Below are 22442 nucleotides of genomic sequence, written 5' to 3' on the forward strand. Positions count from 1 at the left end.
TGTGTGTGTGTGTGTGTGTGTATCTCAACATGGAAATGGGTCAATTTAAGGCCACTTTCAATAATCGTTTGGTTACTATTTGTCATTCATTCGAATAGACTATGAATCACTGTAAGTTATACACCATCCATTTATTTTAAATCCCTTGATCTTGGTTATTTTTTAAATATTTTCAAGGGCTATAAAATTACTGAAAGCCCAAAATAGTTTTTGCAAGAGTGAAGTTAATAGCAAATGATTATTTTAATTCACTTGATATTTGGAATTCTAAATTTTGATTGCATGGCTAAACTCAATAGCACCCTTAAGTAATTATTCTCCATAAATTAACATGCTATTTCTATCTTCTGTAATTTTCAAGAAATCTAGGTTGTTAAATTTAAGCTATAGCTAAATCACCTTAGTCTCAGTCTAGAATTTTCTAACAGCTTTTTGGTTAACTTTATAGTGATCAGCTGTGTTATCTATCTCATTCCTAATTAAGACCACAAAACAATCGCAACACCTTCACTTAGTATTCATATTTTACTTTAGATATTACTTTGAGTTGTTTTGTGATATATAAATGCACTTATTTTTAATTTTTTAAACTAGAATATGAGTTCTAGGGAGGCTTTTATATGGATTATTGCATAGTATTCAACAATCCACTAATAGATTGCTTTTCAGAAAACAAAAGTATGGCTCACCAGTGGGAATTAAGTGTAATGTTCATTTATACCAACTATTAGTATTGTTGATATCTATGAGTGTATTATTATAGTTGGTAGGCCAACTGACTGGAAGAGGTCTATATTTGTTCCCATCCCAAATAAGGGCGACCCAACTGAGTGTGGAAACTACAGAACAATATCATTGATTTCACATGAAAGCAAGATTCTACTGAAGATTATCCAAAAACGACTGGAACAGTACATCAGCAGAGAACTGCCAGAAGTCCAGGCTTGGTTTAGAAGGGGTCGTGATACTAGGGATATTGTAGCTGATGTTAGATGGATCCTAGCTGAAAGCAGAGAATACCAGAAGAATGTCTATCCTGTTTCATTGATTATGCAAAGGCATTTGACTGCGTGGATCATAACAAACTGTGGCTGACTTTGAGAAGAATGGGAATCCCAGAACATTTAATCGTACTAATACGAAGCCTATACTTGGACCAAGAGGCAGTTGTCAGGACAGAGCAGGGCAACACTGCATGGTTCAAAATTGGGAAGGGTGTACGCCAGGGATGTGTCCTATCTCCATACCTTTTCAACCTGTATGCAAAGCAGATTATCCGAGAGGCTGAGCTCTATGAGGAGAAGGGTGGCATTAGGATTGGTGGAAGATCTATCAACAATCTGTGTTATGCAGATAACACAACTTTGCTATCTGAAACTGAGGAGGACCTCATGCACTTGCTGCAGAGGGTCAAGCACGGCAGCCTTCAGTATGGACTGAGGCTCAATGTCAAGAAGACAAAAATTCTCACCACTGGACCAATCAGTAGCAACAGGATGGATGGTGAAGAGATTGAGATTGTTCACAGCTTCAGTTTGCTCGGCTCCACAGTCAACACTCTTGGCACCAGTAGCCAGGAAATCAAAAAACGTATTGCGATGGGAAAGTCTGCTGTTAGGGACCTCTCTAAAGTACTCAAGAGCAACAGTGTCTCTCTGGAGACTAAGGTGCACCTGATACAGGCCATGGTTTTTGCAATCATTTGTTATGCATTAGAGAGTTGGACAATGACTAGGGAAAATAGAAGGAGAATTGACGCCTTTGAGCTGTGTTGCTGGAGAAGAGTATTGAATTTACCATGGACTGCCAGGAAAACAAACAGATTCATCCTAGAGAGGGTTAAACCAGGCTGCTCCTTGGAGGCAAGGATTCTGGGGTTTCACCTGACATACTTCAGACATGTTGTAAGGAGAGACAGGTCTTTAGAGAGGGACATCATGCTGGGTAGAGTGGAGGGATGGCGCAGGAGGGGAAGACCCTCTATGAGGTGGATTGATTCAGTGACTGGGGTAATCGGGATGGGTGTGTCAGAGGCAATGAGATTGGCACGGGATAGAGTAGGGTTTAGGGCTGTTGTACATAGGGTCGCTATGAGTCGCAAGCGACTTGAAGGCACATAACAACAACAACAACAAAGAAAAAAATACTATCAGTAGTATATCAAGGGTGTTCCTGTGGGGTAATTCATAGGAAGCTTCACTGCTAACCCAAAGGAAGTGTTTCTCAGGTGGTTTGGATTCATCAATGGCTCTGGGAGAGAACGATAGTCAATCTCCTGTGTGATTTATGGCTTCTTAAGGTTCATTAAAGAGTCAATTCTGACTCCATGGCAATGAGTGAGTTTATATCAATGCTAAATGACCACAGTGAAAATACCATTCTGTGTATCTGTAGGTGAGTTTCTCAGTTAAAAATATTTATTACTGGTTTTGTGTGAATAAAAATAACAAGTAAATTTAATAATGTCAACACTAATATTACAGCATAATTATAATGCATCTCTTTATATTAAAGTGTTTACACATTCAAATCTGTAAATAGTTTTTTAAAGATACCACTTTGATTGTGAAGATGGGTGTGACTGAAGTTGTAGTTTTTCTAATTTACTCATAAATATAAGAAAATTGTGCAATTAAAAAGGAAAACAAAAGAAAATGGATATATTAAATTTACGCTGTTGGCAAAGAATATGGAATATTCTGTGAATTGTCAAAAGAAAAAATAAATTAGTCTTTTAAGAAATACAATCAGAATGTTCCTTAAAAGTAAGAATGAAAAGACTTCTGCTCCTCTACCTTGGACACATCACCAGGAAAGAATGCTAGCCAAGAAAGAACATCCTGTTTGGTAAAGCAAAGGTCAATGAAAATACAAAGAAAACTCACTGAGATAGATTGGTACACTAGTTACAACGGTTATCATAAGACAGCACAAGCTAGGGCTTCGTTTCTATTACCTATAAGGTGTCTAGGATTTGATGACAATTAACAAAAACATGTATTTCTCAGAAGTTATGACAACTCAAATAGTAAAATCTCTTCCATATATTAGTGGCCAAGAACATCTCTATGTTGCCTGCAGTAAGTCAGTACTATTTTTTGAGAATAACAATAGATTCACTTTGATGAAGGACACTTACAGGGATAATTGAGAATGCTATCAAAGGCACATAAGTTAGGTAGAGTTATAGATAAGAAATCTTATCACTGAAGGAGGTTGCATGGTTTGCTGTTGTTATGTGCCATTGAGTCCCTGTGACTCATAGCACTCCTATGTACATCTCTGAAACCAGCCCTATTCTGTGCCAGTCTCACTGACTCCAACACATCTAATCCCATTGCCCCAGATAACATGTGAATACATCTCATCTGGGGTCAGAAATCATGCTTAACTAAAGTTAGCTAAATTTGATTTGTATCAATTTGAGTGTCAACAACCTCCATGGATTGCTGTGAGAATGAAGTACATCATATATGGAAAGCAGTGTCTGACGTAAAGCACATGCTACATTCACTTAACTTTATTGCCTTCCTTCCTAATCATACATCCATGTGTGATAGTTGTTAAATAATCAATTTTGGAGAGGGGAAAAAAAGCATATTTCAGCTAGAATATTCTGAAGTTATGTTAGCAGCTTGGTCATTTAGACGTTCACTCAAACTAATCACTATTTCTGATTTTGTTGACGTTGTATAAACAATCACATATAGGACCTGGGAGATTGTTGACAGTCAATAAATGTTTCCTGCATGAATAAATTAGTAAACATGAAATACATTTTTCTATAAGACCATTATTTAATAATGTGACTAGATTCCTGAACAACAATACAAATTCTACAAAGTCCATAACTGAAAAGAGTATTTTATCAGTAGTAGAGTGACATTTCCACTATGTTGGATGCTATTTCATTTATATTTCAAATACTAGCAGAGTCACTCATGATGGAAAGATTTCAAAAGGGCTAACACTCTAAGGTAGATAAGAAAGAAAAACCTGACATTCTTCTTTCAAAAATTAGTCAATGTAATGTTAGAGATCGCAACAAAACTGTCCAACTCATTTACTTTGGATACAGCGACTATAAGGGATCGTAAAGAGGATATCGTGTTTTGTGAAGTTGAGGACACAGGAGACTCTCTAGATAGATTAGTATAATGGACTCAAAGGTGCCTATGATAGTAAAGAGGTGGTGGGACTAGCCAATGTTTCTTTTGTGTTTAGTGACTGTTATAAGTCAGAACTGACCGAATAGCAGCTAAGGAGCTAAAGGCAATAAAACTATGCCAAAATATTTCCAAATGTGAACATATTGAAGTTGTTTTAGTGTGAATTTACAAATACATAGATTCTTCTGAATTCAGTGAAACCAGGATTCCTGTGCCAACTGCTGTCAAGTGAGAAGGAGAGTGAAATTGTCAAATTTCAAGTTATTTGCACTAATTATTAAGACCCTTGAGATAGCTAGCAGAAAGCTCATCAGTTGAAGTAATTATCATTCTCCTATAGCCATGGTGTCTAGAGCCCTAAATTATCTCTGAGCGCTTCCAGTTAACTTTGTGAATTGACTTGTCAGCACCTCTACCTTTGCTGTTGTATTATGTACCACCCACTTTACTACACCTGGCACTGAGAGGAGCCTCTGATAACCAGAAACACGGAAAAGAAGATGTTAGCTTTATATTCTGTGAAATACATAAGCCATGAGTCTGTGTGTTCCACAGCAATATAAAAGTGCCAAACACGGCAACAACTCCTTGTCACTGTCAGATGCTCTGAGTCAACTATAGCCCATAGTCACTCCATGGACAACAGATCTGAACCTAGCTCTATCCTGCATCACCCTGACCATCTATAATATGCTCCAGCCCTCTGTTACAGTTTCTGTGTCAGTCCATCTTGTTAAAGGTATTCCCCTCTCTCTATGACCTTTTCTAGCACATTGTCTTTTTCTAAGGACTGAGGCTTCCTGAAAAACTTGCCCTCGGTATATGAAGTCAAGTTTCGCCATCCTTGCATCTGAGGAGCAGCCTGGTGGGACTTCTTCCAGGACAGATTTTTTTTTTTCAGTTCATAGAATATTCAGTACAGTTCTCCAAGACTGAAATCCAAAGGCATTGATTCTTTCTGCCACCATTATTTATTGTCCATTATCCATTTTGCATACAAAGAAATTGAAATTGTCATGATTTGGATCAAATTTAAAGACTAAGATGCTAATATATTTGCTCTTTGGAAAAGTCCTTACCAGCAGATTTTCCCAGTAGTATGTCTTGATTTCTTGACTACTGTTATCATGAATGTCAACTGTGGATCCAAGTGAAATGAAAGAGTTGACAACCTCTATCCTTTCTCCATCTATCATGATGGTGCCTATCAATCCAGGGATGAGGATTTTTGGTGATGTTGAAGTGTAATCCATATTGAAGGATGTAGTCTTTGATGATTAGCTTAAGAACTACAAAAATATGATAGAAAATTTCACTTCTAGCTTGTTTAGTTCACCATGGTCAAGCATGCCAGAGAATATCCATCAAAGTAACCAAAAGCCATGGCATTTATAGGTAAATGCAGATCAATGGCTGGACACTCGTGTGGCTCTGAGTCCAACTGTACTCCAAAGAATTTTCAATGGGCAATTTTTAATTTCTCAATTTTTTGTTATCAGCTTGAGCATATTAATCATTTGTACCACATAAGGACTTCATTCATTACCAAAAGAAGGAACTTGAATTTCAGTTTGGGGCTTGTGTAACAACCAGAGAATGTGTAAGAGAACGTATAACAACCAGGAGTGAGCACACTGATGAGTTAGTTGGCTCTGTGAAGGATGATCTTTGACAATATCTTCAAGTTTTCTGATTTCCAGTTACCTCATCTATAAAATTTAGATAAAAATAGTGTATATCTTCTTTAGAAGATTGTGTAGAGATTATGACTGAAAAACAGAAAAATTCTAGTGCATATATTCTCAGAAATATTACCTCTTGTCCTGGTGTGGCATGATATAAAATACCCTGAAACTCATTCCAACAGCCATTCAAATGCCCGAGCCACTAAGTGGGGGAAAGAGAAGCCATTCTCCTCTTGTAGAGATATACTGTCTCAAGAAATTGATGATGCTCTCTAAGAGTGGGATTTACTTGTTGGCAGTTAGTGTTACAATTATCATTGTCATCATTAAATCCATAATGCCACTGATTGGTGAGTACTTCTAGCTAGAGTTCTGGTCCTGACATACTCTTATATCTCTGTTTATATGATCTGCATGGCCAAATAAAGATTATAATAAAATGCTGGGACTCCATGGTTAGCTGGCCTCAAAGTCCTGTTCCATTGACTTTATCTAGAACTCAAGCATAAGCCTTATTACACCATGCTCAGCCCCTCTTTATAGACATCACAGCTGAATGCTGTACCCTTCACTGTCTCCTGATTGTCTCCAGATAATTCCACACAGGGACATCTTCAAGTTGCAGGGGAGAAGTGGCCTTGATGCGGAGAAAGGAGAGAAGCAAGTATAATTCCCTGCAGAGTTCCCTAATAAACTACGAAAATTTAAAAGAGTTATTTCTTGGGAATAACTGGAAGTACCACCACCAGAACCAATTCTGTCTTCAATTGAAGAGATCATAAAAAAAGTGTTGACGGGTATGGCACAGGGACAGACAAGAGATACAAACAATGGCTATGAAAATTGGTACTGCTGTTCATGTGTAATGACCCAATAGAGAACCAGCCCCATCCTCTATAATTTTCAGCATTACCTATGCATCTAAAACAAGTCAGCAAACAAAGGAAATGACCGCTTTCAGAATGACCTTTGTTTGAATTTCAAAGCATTGTAAGTGAACACAGCTTCCTTCATAAAACTTTTCTCACTTGTCTCACCCTGCATTGACCCCCTCCTCCTCTTCAATTGCTCCCTTGTTTATTCCTTTCTCCTACATGAGTATTTTCCTGTCCCTCCCCTTTAAGTATGCCAAACTGTCTCCCTTGATAATCACATTTAACTCCCTGTTCCATAACCACTTCACTGAGACTCACAATTTTCTGTCTTTGATTCCTGCACAAGCTTGGTTCCTCTATTACAAATTCCAAAACCCCTTGCCACTTCCTCACATAAAATTATATTCTCTTGTGTCAGATTATCAAGATAAAATGAAATCTTCATTATGGCTGGGTCCGTATCTCTCATATTCACTACTAAACCTCTGAGCATAGTATAGTACAAAGTGATTATACTGTAAACAAAGAAATTGTTTATAGGTTTAATTGCTAACTGAAATTTTGAGGATTCAAATCCACAGAAACAGCTTGGAAGAATGGCCTGGCAATCTGCTTTAGAAAAGGGGTTTATTGGAGACTATATGGAATACAGCTCAATTCCAGGACATATTGGATCAACATGAGTTGGAATTGATTCAAAAGTAAAAGGATTTTGTTGTTTATTTACTTAGCATAGTGCCAGAAACAACACTGATCATTCATTCTCTAGATTTAAAGGGTTGATACACACTCAAGCTTGTACATGTCCATACACACATCACAGACTCAGAAAATTATGTTAGCATTTGAAATCTTAGGTCTGAGAAAACAAGATCTGAACCCAGGACAAGTCCCATAGTGATTGCCATGAACGACTTCATTTGGCCTTCGATAATTCCTGAGAATCAATTCATCCCAGGCCCTACGCCTGTCTACTCTCGCCCCCAGATTGTGTACATTCATGAGTCTCAAGTTAAGACCTATGTCATGCTTAAAGCACTGCATATCCTTCTTGTTAAAAGCAGCTTTTCCCAATCTCTTTTATGGTTACTTCAAATTTGATGTGTTTGCTATAATTTTATGACTAATATTGAGAAGAATGGGAGTCCCAGAACCCTTAAATGTACTCATGTAAAACCTATACCTAGATCAAGAGGCTGTTTTGCGAAGAAAGCAAAGGAACACTCTTGTGTTGTTATAGGCCGTCAAGTTGTCTAGGACTCATAGTGACCCTATGTACAACAACAGCTCTGAACCCTGCACTATCCTGAGCCAACCTTATTGTCTCCAACACACCAACCGCCAATACCCCAGTCACTGAGTTAATTCATCTCATCAAGGGTCTTCCTCTCTTTTACTGTCCCTCCAGCCTCCTAACCATGAGATCCCTCTCCAAGGACTGTGCAAGGATATCCCTCCTTGCAACATGCCCAAAGAATTCTTGATTTCAAGGAGTACTCTGGTTTCACTCTCTCCCGGATGAACCTGTTTGTTTTCCTCGCAGGCCATGGTATATTCAACACTCTTAGCCAGCACCAAATCATCAATTGTCCTTCTATAATCCCTAGTTATTGTCCGGCTTACTGGTGCATAGCACTTCAATGCAAAGATCATGGACTGAATCAGGTGCACCTTAGTCTCCAGACTATCACCACTGCTCTTCAGTACTCTGGAGAGTTCCCTGGCAGCAGACTTTCCCAATGCAATTCATCTTCTGATTTCTTTGCTACTGGTACCAAGAGTGTTGATTGTAAAGCCAAACAAACTAAGGCTATTAATAATCTCAAACTCTTCACAGTCTATCATGATGCTGCAATCAGCCCATGGTGAGAATCTTTTTGTCTTGATGTTGAGCTTCAGTCCATGTTGAAGGCTACAGTCCTTGACCTACTGCTTCAAGTGCTTCAGATCCTCCTCAGTTTCAGCAGGCAAAACTGTGTCATTTGCATAACACAGACTGTTGATGAGTCTTGCTCCAATCAATCCTGTTGCTACATTCCTCCTCATAGAGCCCAGCCTCCCAAATGATCTGTTCCCCATATTTATTGAAAAGGTATGGAGATAGAACACATCGCTGGCATGCACCCTTCCAGATTTTGAACTATACAGTGTTCCTTTGCTCTGTTTTGATGACTACCTCTTTGTCCAAGAATAGGTTTTGCATAGTACAATCAAGTGTTCTGGGAATCCCATTCTTCTCAGAGTGAGCTACAGTTTGTTGCAATTTACAGTCAAATGTCTTTCTTTATAGATAGACATTGCTTTGGTGCTCTCTGCTTTCAGCCAAGATCCATCTAACATTAACTATAATACCTCTAGTATCATGATCTCTTATAAAACCCGGCTTACACATCTGTTAGTTCTCTGTTGATGTGCTGTTCGTTCATTTTTGGATCATTTTCAGCAAAATCTTGTTTTCATATGGTATTAATGACATTGGGAACACTATACAGTTTAAAATTAAGAGAGGTGTGCATTTGGGTCATATTCTCTCTTCATGTCTATTCAATCTGTATGCTAAGTAAATTCTTCAGGAAACTTTACACTATAAAGAAGACTATGACACCAGGATTAGAGGAAGATGCATCAGACAGCTGCCTTATACAGCTGACACAAACTTGCTTGCTGAAAGTGAGTAGGATTTGAAGAGCTTGCTGCAGAAGATCAAAGAATACAGCCTTTACTATTAATTGTATCTCAACATAAAGAAAACAAAAATTCTCACCACTGGACCAATAGGCAATATTGAGATAGATGGAGAAAATATTGAAACAGTCAACAACATCATCTTACTTGGATCTACCATCAACACCTTTGGTAGCTGCACTCAGGAGATCAGGAGACGTATTACACTGGCAAAGTCTCTAGTCAAATTCTCTCCAAATTTTTAAGGAGCAATGATGACATTTTTAAGACTAATATGTGCCTTATTCTGGCTATGATCTTTTTAGTCACTTGCAGTGTATCTGAGAGCTGGATAATGAATAAGGATGATAAGAAGAATTGATGCCTTTCAATGATATAATCTTGGAGAAGAGTACTGAATATTCCATTGAATGCCAAAAGTACAAACAAATGTACAGCTAGAGGAGGCAAGGATAGTGCATCTTCATTTTATCTCATGTTGCATGGCGAGGCTATTGTTTAGAGACAGACATCATGCTTAGAAAGGTGGAGGTTTAGCAAAAGAGAGGAAGATCTTCAACCAGATAGATTGACAGAGTGACTGCTACAATGGGCTTGATTGGATAAGAAATTATAATGGTACAGGATAGAGCAAGGTTCACATGTATTGTTCATAGGGCCACTATGGGTCGTACGAAAGGCTCCTAACAACAAAAACAACATCTTTGTTTATCTAATTTCCTTGAGAAAAATGATAGCTTATATGGCTATCAATCTTTTGTGTCACCAGTATATGCAATGATATTCAGCAACTGCTTGTGAAATGAGTGACTAAATTAATGAAGAGAGCTCACACATAATTATAATATACATCACATATCACATAATTATAATCCCTCATAGCAGTTTGCATGTAGTACAAGAGGTGTTGCCTAGCAGCTCAAAGACAGGCAGTTCAAAACAAGCAGTGGCTCATGGGAGAATGATGTACAATGTCCTTCTGTATGATTTCAAACAATTAAGAATCTGCTAGAAGGTCAGCTATGAGTCAGTTCCAACTTGACAGCACTAGTGAGTGATATAAATATCATTTCATAATTATGTAGCTAGATCATATAGTCAAATATGTACAGTTAAAGCCAAATGAATGCCTTTTGATATAGCTTTTTTATTTGTTCTGTTTTTCTAGGTTTGTGCCACAATTGATACCTTTCCCTGGCAACTCTAATGAATAATCTTCAAAAAAACTGAGGAAGAACACACCTGTGGGTAAGTAGCATATAAATTTTCAAATCTTATAGTAATCTGAAAGCTAATATATGCCTTCTTTTTACTGAAAGCTCTATTTTATTTAAAGTTCTATTTAATAAAAAAATTAAATATCATGATACATTTCCCAAGAGATTAGAGGAAATGGAAAAAATTTACAGGAAAATTGATATTCATATAAAATTCTCCTCTTTTTACAACACTGAGTTGTTTCTATGTAAAAATTTGTGTAATTTTATTAACATGTATACGTTTAAGAAAATGAAGGATAAAAACACCAAAGAAAACCACCACGAACAACTGTCATCAAGTCAGTTTTAATTCCTAGAGACCCTATAGCATAAAGTAGAATTCCCAGAGGTTTTCCAAGCCTATAATCTTTGGATAAGCCAACTGGCTCGTCTTTCTGTTGTGAATCAGGTGGTGCTTGGAACCATTGTCCTTTTGGTTTGTCAAAGTTATTGGAATCAAGTCAAAACCATCTCATAGCCAACCCTCCAATGGGTTTTTGACAGCTACATTTGCGTGGGAGGAGATTGCCCATCTTTCTGCCTTAGACCTACTAGTGGATTTGAACTACAAGAGATTACACCACCTTTGGGTTAGCAGCACACTAGTAACTAGTAGCTGAATGCTTTTACTAACTGGGTCACCAAGGCTCCTTTGTAAAGTGTAACACTTCATTAATTTAAACAAAGTGACCGCATCAGTGTAACCAGAGGCTAGTTAAGAAATAGAATGCTATCAGCATCCAAGTAGATAACCCTAGTCCTACCTCTCATCTGGTTACTTCACCTCCTCCTCACCAGCATGTTTCTAAACCCCATGAAAGTTAACCACAGCGTTTTGGTGCTAATATTACAAATTAGTTTCATTTGTTTAAACTCTTACCTCTTCAAAATAAAATTAAAGATAAAATTCTAAAACTTATCCGTGAGACCAAGCAAATTTTTTTATCTAACAGCTGTTTTGCTAACTGATTTGACAGCTAATTGGTCTCGTATTGCTGTTATTCTTCAACACAGCAAACCTCACCTGTTTTAATTGAGGGTCACTGCTGACTAAGCAGTCTTCTTATTTTACACCTCATATGTGCACTTAATAAATTATAGCCTGCCCAGATCAGGAAAGGGGTTCATCTCGTCAAATGTTTACAGCAACTGTCTTTTATAATTAGAGCAAAATATTTTCTTTAAGCATTGACTGATTAAATTGGCAATTAATGTGGGATGAAAACTTTGCAAGGTTTCTCAAAAGAACCAAGAAGATTGAAGTACACTTTGATCAGCTAAGGCTTAACAGTACATTTGTTAAAGATGTTACTGTGTTTAGCATAATAAATGAGAATTAAAATTGTGTTTTATTACAACAGAGATACCTGCCTTTTCATCTACCTACATATTGTAGAGAAGGCCTTACTAAGATTCTTTCTGTCCTCATTTTAGGCATTTCTCCAAGAAATAATATTTAAACACTTACAATTCAAATGTTCCAGTTAGTAATTCAGGTATTATCTTATTGATGAGCATCACAGAGAGAAAGTATTAGGATATCTACCTATTTTAAACAGAAAAAAAAATTGTTGCCCATTTTTTAAAAATATTGCCATTAAATGTCATGGTTTCTTCTCTAAATTGATTAATTTTTATATAAGGTCACTTGGTATCTTTCTTAAAATTAGTTTCTGTTATCAAAATCATGTCTACAATTCAGTGTCATTAATGATCTGCAAATCACAGGGTGAATTTTTATCTAACATTGTCGATTATCATTATAGTTCAAGCTAAAAATCTATTCTCCAGAGGTGCTCCTTGACTTTGTTCCTAAATTTTTGAGTATGTTCCATTTCAAAGGAGCTCTAGGACTGTGTGTACATACACCATTGTAACTTATTCTTTAATGTATGTTCAACCAATCTTTAATTATGTGATTTTTGAATGTAAGAAAATTATTTCAACTACTAATTCTTAGTTGAGCTTTATTATGTCACTCTGATGGTGTAGCCCTCAGCTTGTTGTGCTGCTGACCACTCTTGCATTTATGGCAGTTTGAACTTACCCGGGGTTCTGAGGGAGAAAGATGGGCATTACCCTCCTGCGAAGATTAACAGCCTCAGGAACCTGACGGAGGGTCACTATAATTTGGAACTAACTCAATGACAATTAGTCTAGGATGGTTTCTTGGGGAAACTTTGTTAAATACTGCTCAGCTTGTGTCTGTTTATCTTACGGCTACAATGTATGCTTTTAAACACTGAGCATTTTAAATTCTTAAAATTGGTATTAAAAGTTATAATTTCACAATACACTAACTCAAAGAATGTTGAAACACATGGATGCTTGGGTTGTATTCTATTTAGTTATTAGTGTGCATTAGCAAATAAATCTGCTGTCATTTCTGTAATAAAGGTAATGGAGGGCCATCAACCTCACAAGGTTTTATCTTGATATGGCAAACATACAAAAACCCTTTAATTGTATGTGAAAGTATAGACTATGACCAAAACTATTATTTTTTTCATAATTTTTCAATACAAATAACAATCATGTTGAAGAGAAATTGACACAAAATCTAGTCAATCTTGATAAATTTATATACTTTTATAACAAACATTTCAATGAAAATACAGAATGTCAATGAACACAGAATTTTAAAATACATGAGCTATTTTATGTCATTTCAATAATTACTTCCCAAAACCATGGTCACAGAAACCCAGTCTTTGGAGATGTTTCTTGGAATCTAAGAATTATTCATGTTCCTCGTGTACTTTATTATATATATATATGCATAATGATACATGTATACATATGTGTTTGGAAGCAGTAGTGGCATCCTCTTCTGAAATGGCTTGCCTCCAGAAACCCTATGAATCTGGAGAAACGATGAAAGTTATACAAGTGTTCAGGTCTTTCATTCATAGGGTCGCTATGAGTTGCCGCTATGACTAGACGGCACTTAACAACAACAACGTGTGTGTGTGTGTGTGTGTGTGTGTGTGTGTGTATATATGGCTATGTGTATATATTCACAAAAACAAAAGCCTATCTATATGCACCTACACATACACATGTACTTACATCATTACATATTTTTATTATTTCTGTTTTTGCAAAAATACCTATTTTCAAGCATTTACCAAAATTTTCTTTGTATGTGTTTATGTTTACTTTTTTGGTGTCATCATTTACCTTGTTCAAAATGTGCACATTTCACCGAAAATATAGTATCACCTTTCCCAACATAAAAAATAGCAAGTATTTACTATCTAACATGTAACAACTCTATCTAAAGAATTATTTGCTCTCTTCTCACTCAGCCCACAAATGAGCACTGAGTTTTGCAAGTGTATGTATTATTGTAGTTTTATAAGAAGAGGATGGTGTAATATTTTTCTTTTTGCCACTGCTTTACTTTGCTCAGCATAGTGAATTCCTAATTAATAATATTTCAAGGACTCATCATTATTCTTTACAATAGCACAGAATTTCATAATACAGGTGTAGCAGATTTCATTTATTTGTTCATATGTTCTTGGGCAATTTAATTCTTTCCATAATTTTACTGTTTTGAGTACTACTACAACAAATGTAGGTGTGTGTACATATCTGTCCCTGTCACTTTTTTTCACCCTCTAAGGTCTGTATCTAGGAATGGGATTATTGGAGCATAATATAACTCTAGCATTAGGGGAAGCATTTTGTCATTGTTCCATAGTAACTGTATTTTTAGTCTCACCTATTGTGGTTAAGGGTTACATTCTTTCCATAATTATCTCAAGAACTGGTCATTTTCTATTTATGATCAGTACCATTTTAGCAAAAATAAAATGACATCTCGTTCTTGGCTTGATTCACATCTCTTTAATGGATGAAGAGGAAACTCTAGTGTCAGTGGTAAGGAGTTGTACTGCCAGCCAAAAGGCAGGTGGTTTGAATCCACCAACTGCTTTGTGGGAGAAAAATGGGAAATCTCCTATATGATTTACTGCCTCTGAAGACCCACCAGAGGGTCAGCTATGAGTTGGATCTGACTTAATGGTACCCAATAACAACAACAATAGATAAAGTTCATAAGGGTTTTTTTTGGTTTTTTGTGGTTTTTTTTTTAGTTTTTTAATTACTTGAATGTTTTCTCTGGTGACATTTTTATTCAAGTCTTTGTGAATATACTTTTTCATTTATCTGGGATAATTTCCAAGAATGAAATTATTTACTTTGTCATGTATGTGATTTTAAAATATTCACACAATGGAATACTACGCAGCATGCAGAAGCAATGATTTTTTAACTTGGAGGGTCTGGACAGTATTATGCTGAGTGAACTAACTCAGTCCCATAAAGGTAAATACTGCATAAAATCATTATTGTAGGATGAGTATGAAAATACAAAGAGGGGAGGGTGGAAGCAGAGTGGTGAGGATGGTTGAGGGTGGGGGTTAATAATAGGGTTGTACAATATAATGGGGACATGGGTGGAGGAAATGGGAAAGATTCGATGTGAAAAACAATGCATTCAGACTTTTAAAATAAACCATTATAAAAGAAAAGAAAAGAAAGATATTTTATCCTAGTCTATGTTCGATAATGGTTACCCATGGTGGACAGTATTTGGTGGAGCTCCCCAATTAAAATAAGCTTGGAAGCACGAGTGACATCCACTTTTGAAATAGCTTGCCTCCGGAAACCCTATGTGCCTAGAGAAAGGATGAAAGTTATAAAAGTGTTCAGGTCTTTCTTCATAGGGTCACTATGAGTATTCTATGACTCAATGACACTTAACAATAACATGTTCTTCTTAACAATGGTAAAGTTATTAATTTTGATGAGATCAAATTTGCCAAAGTTTCCTTGTATGAATCATGGTTTTTATATCAATCTAAGAATCCATCACCTAGTTCTAGATTCTCAGGTTTACAATAGGTACATTTTTTTACATTTTATTATTTAAAATTGAGCCCATTTTGGACTAATTTTTCATGTAAGCAATGAAATTTTCAAGGTTCATTTTTGTTATTTATAAATGCCTGTTCATTATCTTTTATAGTTTTTTTTTCTATTCTTTTATATGAAGATTGTCTATCTCATTTATCTCTTTTGAAGTTCACTGATTTTTCTACTGTCTCCAATATTTTGCTACACTCTTCCAGTCAATTTTCCCTTCAGTGATTTTATTTTTTAGCTATAGCTGTTCTACCCACTTCTAATATCCTATTTGTTCATTTACTACAGTTATACTTTTCTTTAAATAAATAAGCATGTTTATAGTAATTATTCTAGAGTTTTTGTCTACTACTTGCAAAAGCTAAAACATTGGCATTCTCTTTCAATGTATTGCTTTTCACTTGATTGTTGAGTATATTTCTATGCTTTTTAATAATGTCTGTTAGTTTTTATTTATATGCTACAGCTGAATGAATTCATTCTAGTTCACAGGGAGTTGCACTGCTAACCTAAGCACAGTTCCTCTCCAGTGGTTTAAATATAGCAACTACTTCCAAGGAAGAAACATTTTGGTTGATTTGTAGCCTCCAAAAAAACTCATTGCCGGATTAGCTCTGAGACCTTAATGATGATTTGTTGTAGAATTACTTATATTGTGAGCTTGAAAAAGTTTTGAGCTGTGTTTTGACTGGTATTGAAACGAAGATGAATCATTTTTCAATTGCCAGAATGATTTTGTCTATTTTCACAGAGATATTTCTTTTTTATCTTGTGTCTTACCTTTATTCCTTATTCTAAATTTTTGTGAGGCTTAAATTGGTTTTTCAGTTCTCTCAGTTTGAGGAATGCAGGACGAGTTCATCCCTTTTTATTCTCCAGTTCCATCTCTCTGCACTTTGCATTATAATACGTTGCTTTGTCCTCTCAAGCTGCTCTTTGAAATCTTCAGCTCAAATCTTTTACTTAGACATGTTTCCCCGTTTTAGCTTCTCAATGATCTAGGGCAATTTTTGGAGTCTCTTCTGACATGCATTTCAGTTTTTCAGTCACACTGTTATACATGTATAACAGAAATACAATGATAACAATAATATTATCTTTCAACTTTTCAACAAATAGGAATTCTCTATTAGATAATGGTGGCTAAGTGATAGAATTCTAACATTCCTTGCAAGGCAACCAATTTTGATTCTTGGCCAATTTACCTCATATAAAGCCATCACCTGTGTCAATGGAGGTTTTCATGTTGCTTTGATACTGAGCAGTTTCAGTTGAGCTTCCAGACAAAGGCAAACTAGGAAGAAAAGAAAATGAATATGCCGTAGATCGTAGTGATCCAATCACAAAGCATTATGGGAATAATGCAGGACTGGTGTGCATGGGTTAGGATGTCATTATAATCCAAAATAGGCATCATGAAATGATGATATATGATAACCAAACTTCAGTTAAGGGCATAGAGAATTTCTAGTCAAATTTCTACTTCTATCTCCTGTCAATACCCAGGAAGACACTCCTTTCTTTGACCCTGCCTTTCAAATTCTCGATGCTTCAAGCAGCACTCAGCTCTCATCTCTACTTTTTTGTTGTTAATGTAGCATAGCACTTTACTTCTGGCTCTTCTTTCCTATGCAGAAATTGGAACTTCCCCAAGACAGGAAGATAGGGAGACAAAGACCAGTTCCAGTGCTTCAGCCTTCTCTCACAGCTAACAGTGTTTTATTATGTTACCCATTGCCTTGAAACCACTGCCTCATATCTTGTCAAGTTGTACTGTTATTCAGGATGGGAGAGAAAGGGCAATCAATGCCAGTTAGTCAAAGCAATTGATGGACTTGCCTCTATTTTGGCATAATCTTTGATAAACAAAATCATTGTAATGCATTTCTGTTTTAATATAGCAAAATTAAAGAACACTTTCACTTTAAATCTAAATTTGGCTCCCAATCTAGTACAGTATCACCTAGCTCCTTATAATAGCGTGGCTATAACCCCTGATTTTCCTAATACTGTTATAGTTTAAACCTATTTTTAACAACTTCCATTTCACTCTCAAAAAGTCCTACTTTGGGCCAAAAATTTTGATACTCAACATATAAATCTTGATAATAATTAATTATTTTTAGCTTAAGAAGCTTTGCCTTGATTAGACAATGATTTTTAAATACTTGCAGTTTATATTTTCCAATTTTAATATTGCTTCTTTTAAAGATTTTCTTTTTTCTTTATAGTGCAGGATTACATACAATTTACCTCTTTCTGCAGTCAAGTTTAGCTAATCTGGCCATGCATCTTTGGCTTGGTAGCATAACTTTCTATCCACTGGGCCAACAGTACTCTCACTATGACTCACAGCAATTCTATGAACAATAGATCTAACTTTGGCCCCATCCTACGCCATCTTCTCAACCCAAGACATACTTGAGCCCCTTCCTTATAGTCACCTTATCAATCCAGCCTGTTGAGGGTCTTCTTTTCTTCTCTGACCTTCTACTTCTTTTTTTTGCCTATTTATTCTTTATTAACTATACAAAAGTATTTGCCTATGTGCATCACAATAAATTATGGCTAACTGAGAAGAATGGAAATCCCAGAACACTTAACACATTGCCGCAAATGATGGCTATGGGGGGGTGGCAGCAGGGGTGGGGGGGGTGGCGGGGAATGTGTTTCTAAGCACAAGTGATCAGTTTAAAAGTGTGCAGCAGCATGTTAATTGAGCTCATGCAAAGCCTATACCTAGACCAAAAGGTTGTTGTGTGATGGCCTTCTACTTCTTTTAGCATGATGTCATTTCTTAAGGATTGGAACCTTAACTATTTTTTGTTGGCCTAGTGGATAGACAGACCATGGTCTTTGCAATCACATGTTATACATCAGAGATTTGGACAATAACTAGGAAAGATAGAAGGAGAATTCATGCCTTTGAGCTGTGGTGCTAGAGAAGAATATTGAATGTACCATGGACTGCTAAGAAAACAAACAGATTCATCCTGGAGAGGGTTAAACCAGGCTGCTCCTTGGAGGCAAGGATTCTGGGGCTTCGTCTGACATACTTTGGACATGTTATAAGGAGGGACAGGTCCTTGGAGAGGGATATCATGCTTGGGAGGGTGGAGGGACAGCGCAGGAGGGGAAGACCCTCTATGAGGTGGATTGATTCAGTGACTGGGGTAATCAGGATAGCTTTGTCAGAGGCAGTGAGATTGGCACAGGATAGAACAGGCTTTAGGGCTGTTGTACATAAGGTCGCTATAACAACAACAACAACAACAGTGGATAGAAAGTGATGCTACCAAGCAAAAGGTGAGTGATTTTTAACTATGGCCCTCGGGCCTGGTTTTAATTGTTTTTGGTCAAATAGTCTTCTAAGTGGTATAGCACTGGTCTGTCAATTTTTCTATACAGAGGTGATTTCTGGTTGTTGTGACGCTAAGCACTGTGACACTGATGTGTCAAGTCAAATGCGATAATGGTTACCCATGGTAGAAAATGTTTGGTGGAACGCCCCAATTAAAATAGACTTGGAAGCAGGAGTGGTATCCATTTCTGAAATAGCTTGCCTCCAGAAACTCTAAGAACTTAGAGAAATGATGAAAGTTATGTAAGTGTTCAGGTCTTTCATTCATAGGATTGCTATGAGTCATCTATGATTCTATGGCACTTAACATCAACAACAAAAACCCGGCCATAAACCCAACTATGTTGACTGTTTAGGGGAGTCTAAGATCACCCTCCTCTGATACCAGATTGCTTGGTATCAAACCCACTCCACAAGTCATGTATGTCATTTTTGAATCTCAGTTTCCCTTTTTCAGGTCAGACCCTACCTAACTAACTGCTCCATGTAGCCTTTTTATTACCAGAAAACTGTGGGTCTGCCACCTGCAGCCAAACAAACCACTCTTGGAGACAGGAAATGAGGGAGGGAGGGAAGCATATTTGTTATATACCTATACAGAGGAATGGGAAGTAGGAGCTTCTCAAATCTGTCTCAAAGAAGGGAAGTTTGGAGGGAGTGCTTGTAGGTTAGATTATGGGCTTGGGGGAAAGCTCATAGTTATATATAATTTTTTAGGAGGGAAAGTCAGGGTTGTTGTGGTTGTTGTTGTTAAGTGCTATCAAGTCATAAGCGACTCATAGCGACCCTATGAACGAAAGTCCTTAACATTTGCGAGCATGACTTTCATCCTTTCTCCAGATTCATAGGGTTTCCGAAGGCAAACTATTTATGGAAGTGGATGCCACTCCTGCTTCCAAGCTTGTTTCAACCCGGGAGCGCCACCAAACACTGTCCACCATGGGTAACCGTTACCACATTTGACATGTCAGTGTCACAGTGTTCAGCTTCACAGTGACCATAAGTTACCTTTGTATGGCAAGTGGACACACCAGGACTAGAAAACTGTTTGAACAAAAACAATAAAAAACAGGCCTTGGTTTCACGGATTCGAGTCACCCACCTTTTGCCTGGTAGCATCACTTTTGGTCCACTAGGCCAATTGGTCTCTCTCTGTGTTAAGTGCCATCTAGTCGTAAGCTCATAGTTGTTTTATATATATATTTTTTAGCAGGGAAAGGCAGGGTTACTTTGAAAAAATAAAGATTATGTAAATAAGGAGGTATGCGTGTGCAGCTAGCCTTCTAGGAGGCATTTTTCCTATCGGGTGCTTAATCACCATTAGTTATAAAGTTCCCTTTTCCAAGATGGCATCTACTATGGGACATGAATGCAATACCACTTTCTTCTCATGACTGTGGTCACTCCTCTTACCTCAGCATACATAAAGCACTGAAAGCTCTTTTTAGGCCACTGAAATGGGAATTGTTAGCAAAGTCAAAGGTCATTAGGAAGGAACAGCCTGAGGGTGATTGTATAAACTGAAGCCCAGATTAAGTAAGAATTGTGTGTCCCTGGGCTTTGTGATGAAGGAATACCTGAGGGTGCCTGGATTACCTGAACACAGCCTTCTTGGTCTGAACTGTCTCAGAGGAAAAAATACTTTGCTGGGAAAGAACATTTTTGAAGGCCTGTTACATATCAGAAGTGGATATCTATGCCTTCTTCTTAGGCTGTCTAATTTGGATCATTCAGAAGAACAGATCATTCAGGAAGCTGGGCTTTACAAGGTGGACTGTGGCATCAGGATTGAAGGAAGACTCATCAACAACTTAATTATTATGCAGATGACACAACCTCCATTGCTGAAACTGAGGAGGACCTAAAGTTCTTGCTGCAGTAAGTCAAGGACTATCATCTTCAATATGGATTGAAGCTCAACATCAAAGACGACAAAGATTCTCAATACTTTGGGCCAATTGACAGCACCATGATGAATGGAGTTTGCTCAGCTCCACAATCCATACTCTTGGCACCAGCAATCAGGAAATCAAAAGATTAATTGCTCTGGGAAAATCAAGCAACTATGTCAGTCTAGAGAATAAGGTGCATCTGATCCAGGCCAAGGTCTTGGTCATTACTTGCTATGTATCAGAGAGCTGAACAATGGATGACTAAGGTTGACAGAAGAATTGATGCCTTGGAGTTGTGGTGCTAGAGAAGAGTCTTGAACATACCATGGACTGCCAAGAAAACAAATAGGTCTGTCTTGGAGAGGGTGAAACCAAGTTTCTCCTTGGAGGCTAGAATTTTGAAGTACTCTGTATTCATACTTTGGGCACATGGCTAAGAGGGAGAAAAACATCATGCTCAGAAGTGAAAAGGGACAGCACAGGAGAGGAAGTTCCCAGATGAGATGGATTGACACAGTACCTGGGGCAATGGAAGTAGGTATGTTAGAATGAAACTGGCTCAGGACAGGGCAGAGCCATTGTAAATAGGGTTACTATGGGTCACAGGCAGCTCAACGGCACATAACAACAAAGAAAGAAATATAGTGTTTCTTTATTCGTCACTTAATCCAAAGAACAAGAAAACATGAAAGTCTGTAATTCAGAGCTAACAGCTATAATTCCATGTAAGTTTCTCTTCCAATGCATTGTAAAGTCCTTTAAAGTCAGAAGTCTTTTCTATAAAGGTGCCAAAATAAGGAGTGGCTCTCAGCTATAAATTGTAGGGTGAAGTGGTAGCCACAGCAAAGGATTTTAACATGATGAGGAGGTCTCTTTCAATTGCTTTTCTACACTGAAAGGACACTCCTTTTTGAAATTCTAAAGAAATAGTAATTTCTCATTGCTTTCCTGACCATTGAAATTTCTTTCTTAACTCCATTCATACAGTGCTGATCAGTGCATACCAACCTTTTTTCTGTTATAGGTGTGATGATGTTTGGTGTTTGTCACGTGATATCAAATTAAAATTGAATCATCATTGATCCTCCAGTTTGTTTTCAGAGGTAAATCCTTTGTTGTTGTTGTATACCATGGAGTTGAAACCAACTCATAGTTAACGCTTCAGCAGGTTTTCAGAGTCATTTAACCACACAGAGGATATTGCCCTTCCTTCTCTCATGCAACATCTGGTGGATTCAAACCACATGCCTTCAGGATTGCAGTGCAGTTTCTTACCACTGTGAGAGGAGATTAGTAAATCCTAACAGAGGAGATGGGCACATATGTTCTAGAATATATGATAACACATACTCTAAAGTATGTTATTGTTGTTATTAGTTGACTATGACTCATATCTCTAGATATGATCAGGAGCCAATGAAAATGAGGAAGAAGTTCAAGCTGCACTGAGGTCATTGGCCAAAAATAAGACCCCAAGAATTGATGGTATACTGACTGACATGTTTCAACTAACATGTATCTTTGGACTAGCTCACCAATCTGAGTCGGAAAATTTGGAAGACAGCTACCTGGTAAACTGACTGG

Source organism: Elephantulus edwardii, unplaced genomic scaffold, assembly GCF_000299155.1.
Source record: "Elephantulus edwardii isolate Elephantulus edwardi_28Jun2011 unplaced genomic scaffold, EleEdw1.0 scaffold00018, whole genome shotgun sequence".
In the NCBI taxonomy this organism is placed as follows: Eukaryota; Metazoa; Chordata; class Mammalia; order Macroscelidea; family Macroscelididae; genus Elephantulus; species Elephantulus edwardii.